The sequence below is a fragment of the Sapajus apella genome, unplaced genomic scaffold (assembly GCF_009761245.1).
Source record: "Sapajus apella isolate SASKATOON/1434 unplaced genomic scaffold, GSC_monkey_1.0 scaffold43, whole genome shotgun sequence".
Taxonomy (NCBI): domain Eukaryota; kingdom Metazoa; phylum Chordata; class Mammalia; order Primates; family Cebidae; genus Sapajus; species Sapajus apella.
In genome coordinates this window covers 987,918-994,389 of record NW_022436983.1, presented here as the reverse complement: position 1 = coordinate 994,389, position 6,472 = coordinate 987,918, and the positions used below count along the sequence as shown (strand labels likewise).

Below are 6,472 nucleotides of genomic sequence, written 5' to 3'. Positions count from 1 at the left end.
AAGTCAACAAAGCCAGGAAACGGGATAGGGAATGCCTCGCTGAGTGAGAGGAACGGTGGGTGGGATAATGATGTTTTAGCTGGAGCTGTGGGTATATTGGGGGAAGAGCATATTGGTCACAGGGAACAGCCTATACAACGGCCCTGAGGAGGCACTTATCTTAGTTTGAGGGACTGATGGGACCACAGATGGGGATGAAAGCAGTCAGGACTCAAGGGTTCTTGCCCCGATGGGGCTTTATTATAAATGTGGCAGAAGTCCATTTGCGGAATTTTTCAGCAGAGGACTCATGAGCTAAACTTTTTGAGAGCCAGGATTCTTTCTTTCTTTTTCTTTCTTTCTTCTTCTTTCTTTTCTTTCTTTCTTCCTTCCTCCCTCTCTCTCTCTCTCTTCTCTTGCTCTTTCTTTCTTTCTTTCCTTCCTTCCTTCCTTCTTTCTTTCTCTCAGGGGTCTTCTTCTGTTGCCCAGGCTGGAGTACAGTGGCATGATCTGGTTCACTGAAGTCTCAGCCTCCCAAGCTCAAACAGTCCGCCCACCTCAGCCTTCTGAGAAGCTGGGAGTGCAGGTGTGTGACACATGCTCAGCTAATTTTTTTAAAAAATTTTGTAGAGATGAGGTCTCTCCCTATACTTCCCACCATGGTCTTGAACTCCTGGGCTCAAGCAACTTTCCTGTCTTAGCTGCCCAAAGTGCTGGGATTGTAGGTGTGAGTTACAGTGCCCAGCCAGGGCTCTCTCTTTTTTTTTTTTTTTTTTTAATTGAGACAGAGTCTTGCTCTGTTGCCCAGATTGGAGTGCAGTCGCACAATGTCAGCTCATTGCAACCTCCGTCCCCTGGGTTCAAGGGATTCTCCTGCCTCAACCTTCTGAGTAGCTAGGACTACAGGCACGCGACTCCATGCCTGGCTAATTTTTGTATTTTTAGTAGAGACAGAATTTCACCATATTGGCCAGGCTGGCCTCGAACTCATGACTTTCAGTGATCCACCCACCTCGGCCTCCCAAAGTGCTGGGATTATAGGCGTGAGCCACCACATCCGGCCGGGACTCTGTTTCTTAATGTTTTCCAACCATTTATTGAACTGAATTGAATTTCACTCACTCTGCCAAGAATTCGCTGTCTGACCTTGGCCAAATCCCTTCACAGATAACTGTCCCACAGGGTCTTCTTTGCACTTAGCAGGCGTGAGCCCATTGTTTGTTGAATGGAGACCTGCAGCTGCCTGTCATGGAAAGTCGGAGGGTGACTCTCCCCAGCTCCAGCATCTGCAGGAGTCTGTGCCCTCAGACTGCTGACATGACCATAGTTATCCATGCTTCTCCAAATGCTTGGTTCCAGGGGGCTTACTACAGCCCGTTTCTCTCCAGAATGACCCAAACCCCTCCCTGGACTCTCAGCCACAAAGGGGAAATTAACAGAAACATAAAAAGTTAAGCAGGTGAGAGAACATTATCACTCTTGTCACAATAAAATCTGATGCTGATCTTCAGTTGTGAGGACAGGTGCATCTATTATTTATAGAATACAGATTGTTAAATATTAAATACTTGAGCCTGGGATAGTGTGAGGGTAAAACCAGGAGTGTGAACTTGTCACAATCGTAAAAATGGTAATTCTTTGCAAGGGTGAAGTGCACCTACATTCATTACTGCTTTTATTGCACTATAAATTAAGAGGGGAAGCCCATGATGTGTCAATTTCAAGTTCTAAGTGATAGGCATTATCGTTGGGGTGGCATCTGTCTGTACCTAGCTCTGTGTCACAAACAGCTCCTAGATAACTTGCCTAGAACTATGAACTATTTCATCTGGGAAGGTGGTAAGAGAGAAGGTTTTCTTCCTTATTCACTATGTGACGGAATGGCAAGCAAGTCAAACATTTGGTGAACTGGTAATTTTTCTTGTAGTTACTTGCACATATGTCCAAAGGTTTGTGTTGATGAAGGCAAAAATACTTCTTAAAAATCTTAAACGTCAAGGCTGGGTGCGATGGTTCAGACACCTGTAATCCCAGCACTTTGGGAGACCGAGGAGGGTGGATCACCTGAGGTCAGGAGTTTGAGACCAGCCTGGCCAACATAGTGAAACCCCCGTTTCTGCTAAAAAATACAAAAATTACCAGGTGTGGCAGTACATACCTGTAATTCCAGCTATTTGGGAGGCTGAGGCAGGAGAATCGCTTGAACCCAGGAAGAAGAGGTTGCGGTGAGCCAAGATTGAGCCACTGCACTCCAGCCTGAGTGACAGTGAGACTTCGTCTCAAAAAAAACTTAAAAGTCAAACATCTTTTTTTTTTTTTGAGACTGAGTTTCACTCATGTTACCCGGGCTAGAGTACAGTGGCATGATCTTGGCTCACTGCAGCCTCTGTCTTCCAGGTTCAAGCAATTCTCCAGCCTCAGCCTCCCAAGTAGCTGGGATTACAGGCACCCGCCACCATGCCCAGCTAATTTTTTGTATGTTTAGTAGATATGGGGTTTCACCGTGTTAGCCAGCATGGTCTCGAATGCCTGACCTCAGGTGATCCACCCACCTTGGCCTCCCAAAGTGCTGAGATTACAGGCGTGAGCCACAACACCCAGACTCATCGTAATTTTTTTTTTTTTTGAGACAGAGCCTCTCTCCGTCACCAGGCTAGAGTGTAGTGGCACGATCTTGGCTCACCGCAACCTCCACCTTCCAGGTTCAAGTGATCCTCCTGCCTCAGCCTCCCAAGTAGTTGGGACTACAGGCGGACGCCACCATGCCCAGCTAATTTCTGTATTTTTAGTAGAGACGGGGTTTCACTGTGTTGGCCAGGATGGTCTCGATCTCTTGACCTCGTGATCCATCCACCTCAGCCTCCCAAAGTGCTGGGATTACAGGTATGAGCCACTGAGCCTGGCCTCATCTTAATTTTTATATGATTTTGACATCCCTCAATTTACTCTAATTTATTTCCAGCCTGAATTTTTGATGCAAATCTAAAACTTAATCCACCACCATTTGCTTTTGGACATGAAGTGAGATACCACAAGATTTTTCAGTCTGCCCCTAAGGACTCATAGATGTGAGAACTTGATTTCTTGATTTACTGTTCATAATAAAATGATTTTTCCCTCTTCTTATAAATAAGATTTGCACATCCAATTTGTTGTTCCTTTTTAAAAAATGTGTTGAATTAAGTAAGCCAAAATAGTTCCAACGAAGCACCTGATTCAAACACAAATTCTATCCACTGGAATATGCAGCTTCGTGTTGAATCAGCACCCAGCCAAGATTATGCATTAAATTCTCTCCCTTAAAAACTTGTTGGTAGACTTATCAATATTTGGATTCACTTTAATGTTAAAGAAGTAAATCCTTAATTTTCCATTTTAGGTAGGGAAGGAAAACTACAACTTAATTGTATAGCAATTTAACCTTGATTATCCTTGTATCCGATTAAACCCTATACAATGATACCAAATTCAAAAATTAACCTTGGCTGCAGGATGGATAATTAGTCAAAACCAGGGAAAAGTCAGAAGAAATTAACAATGAAATAAATCCCTTCATTTTATGTCACACCTCTCTCTTCTGGGCATTTTGAGGTGCATTTTCAATATGAGCCCATCACTTCTTCCAAATTCTGCTGAAGTTATATTCTGGAATGATCTAGGCTACTTTTAGAGATGGGCAAACTGAGGTAAGGCAAAATTCCATAATGGCAGGAGTAAAAGTCAGAAGAAGAAACGATTCAGGAAGAGGCTAACCAGGGAAGAGGGAAAAACCAGAGTTCAGAGGAGCTGAGATGACCGGCCCGAGGAGAAAGCGAGGCCTGGGGATAAGAGAGGATAGAGGGAAAATTGCTTTCAAAGAGCCACTGGCAGCCAGGTATGGTGGTTCACGCCTCTAGTCCCAGAACTTTTGAAAGCAGAGGCGGGAGAATGCCTTGAGCTCAGGAATTTGAGACCAGCCTGGGCAACATAGTCAGATCATGTCTCCACTAAAAATAAAAATATGAAAATTAGCCAGGTGTGGTGGCGTGAGCCTGTAGTCCCAGTTATACAGGAGGCTAACTCAGGGGGATTGCTTGAGTCCAGGAGGTCGAGGCTGTGGGGAACGATCATTATACCATTGCATTCCAGCCTGGGTGACAGATCAAGACCTGCCTCAAAAAAAAAAAAAAAAAAAAAAATCGAGTGAGCAACCATCCATCCAGTTTAGATCAGGAAGGCAGAGCATGTTCAGAGAAAGATCTCTGGTGAAAAAAGGAGATTTAACAGAAGAGATGGAATAATTAAGAGCTTAAAAACAATTAAGGATTAACACAAGTCATGCAAAAAAAAAAGGAAAAGAAAGGCGATTAGACACTCTAGGAAAAACAAGCATATAAAAGAAATAATGGCCCACAATGAAGCAAATGAAATGTGTCACAAAAGCTATTGGTGGAATATGGCAAATTTTTTTTTCACATTTGGAAAAATGGCATAGAGCATACTACCAGGCCAGCCAGGCAACAAACGCCTCTGAGAATGGCTTCATCACGGGAAGCCGCTCACGGGTTAACTTTTTTTTTTTTTTTTTTTTTTGAGTCTTGCTCTGTGGCCCAGGCTGGAGTGTAGTGGAATGATCTTGGCTCACCACAACCTCTGCCTCCTTGGTTCAAGCAATTCTCCTGCCTCAGCCTCCTGAGTAGGTGGGATTACAGGCATGTGCCACCATACCCAGCTAATTTTTGTATTTTTTTGTAGAGGCAGGGTTTCACCGTGTTGGTCAGGCTGGTCTCGAACTCCTGACCTCGTGATCCGCCCGCCTCGGCCTCCCAAAGTGCTGGGATTACAGGCGTGAGCCACCACAACCGGACTGGTTTCTAACTTTTAAAGTCAAACTGCAGACACTGCATTCAAGACTTGGTTGTATTGGCAAGGCAGAATGCAAATGTTAACGAATACTAACAAGTGAAAAAGTTAAAAAGTGAAACTGATAGATGTTACAACAAGGAAAAGAGGAAAAAATGGAGTGTAAATATCCTTGTCTGACAAAGTGGAGGATCAAATGGAATTGTGGAAAGTGGATATACAACAAATCAAAATAGATACTTCTGCAGTTCATTAGCATGATGTAAGAAAACATTTCAAATGGTCCATTTTCGGCCAGGCACAGTGATTCATGCCAGTATTCGCAGCTACTCAGGAGACTGAGACAGAAGAATCTCTTGAACCCGGGAGGCAGAGGTTGCAGTGAGCTAAGATTTTGCCAAGGCACTCCAGCCTGGGCAACAAGAGTGAAACTCCGTCTGAAAAATAAATAAATGGTCCATTTTCAAGGCATGATAAATCTGGCAGGCAGCCTGCAGATGTAACAAACGTCACGGCTCACGCACCTAGAAGGTCACAATAAGCCAACAGAATGCAGAGGAGGGGTCAGCCCATAAAAGGGAAGAAAGTTCCATTATTTGGAAATAAAAACTTAAGCAGGGAAGGGCACCTGGGTATAACCTTATAAGGGGAATATTGAAGCTTAGGCAACATTGGGGAAGATTATAACCCCATAGTACTCGACCGATGAGCAACTGGGGGAGGGACTAGTGTGCTAGGGGGTAAATTATCTGCTGTAGCTGCCCTGGCTGTGCTGCCGACCAGACAGACACCCCCTCTCGCAAGACTGCCATTAAAATCTCACTTCCGCTGTTCTTCGTGTCTCCGCGTCAGTTCTTTGGGTTTGGACGAGTGAGTATGTGTTTCTTACACATGATTAGGTTTTCACGAGCATGTTTGAGAGTGCCTCCCTCAAAACGTGTTACAACATCAGCACATTACCCATCTGACGTGAAATAAAGAAAAATAGAATAAAAAATCAAAATATAAGCCTGCTAAAGGTTAGAAAAGTGATGGATAGAATAATTTAAGTATTGTAACAATATGAACATCAAACATTAAGAGAAGGAGGGAAACTCAAGAAAGGATTCAAGAAGGAATAGAAAATCTGGCCAGGCGCAGGGACTCACGCCTGTAATCCCAGCATTTTGGGAGGCCAAGGCAGGCAGATCACTGAAGGCCAGGAGTTTGACACCAGCTGGACAACATAGTGAGACCCTATCTCTACTAAAAAGACAAAAAAATTAGCCAGGCATGATAGTACATGCCTGTAATCCCAGCTACTTCAAAAGCTGAGGCAAGAGAATCTCGAACCCAGGAGGTGGAGGTTGCAGTGAGCCAAGACTGCACCACTGCACTCCCGCCTGGGTGACAGAGCAAGACTCTGTCTCAAAAAAGAAGAGGAGGAGGAGGAAGGAGGAAAGAGGAGGAGGAGGAAGGAGGAAGGAGGAGGAATAGGGGAAGGAGGAAGGCAGAAGAGGAGAAGGAGGAGGAAGGAGAAGGAGGAGGAGGAGGAGGAATAGAGAATCTGAATACACCTATAACAAGTAAGCAAATTGAGTTAGTAATCAAAAACCTTCCTCTACACACACACACACACACACACACACACACACACACACACACACACACA

At 44.3% G+C, this 6,472-nt stretch overlaps 1 non-coding gene across 1 annotated transcript; it reads left to right on the top strand.

Moving 5' to 3' along the window:
• Nucleotides 1–5,691: 5,691 nt before the first annotated feature.
• Nucleotides 5,692–5,791, top strand: LOC116566673. Its single transcript, XR_004275957.1, has one exon. It is a non-coding gene; the product is annotated as a small nucleolar RNA U13 (small nucleolar RNA).
• Nucleotides 5,792–6,472: the final 681 nt, after the last annotated feature.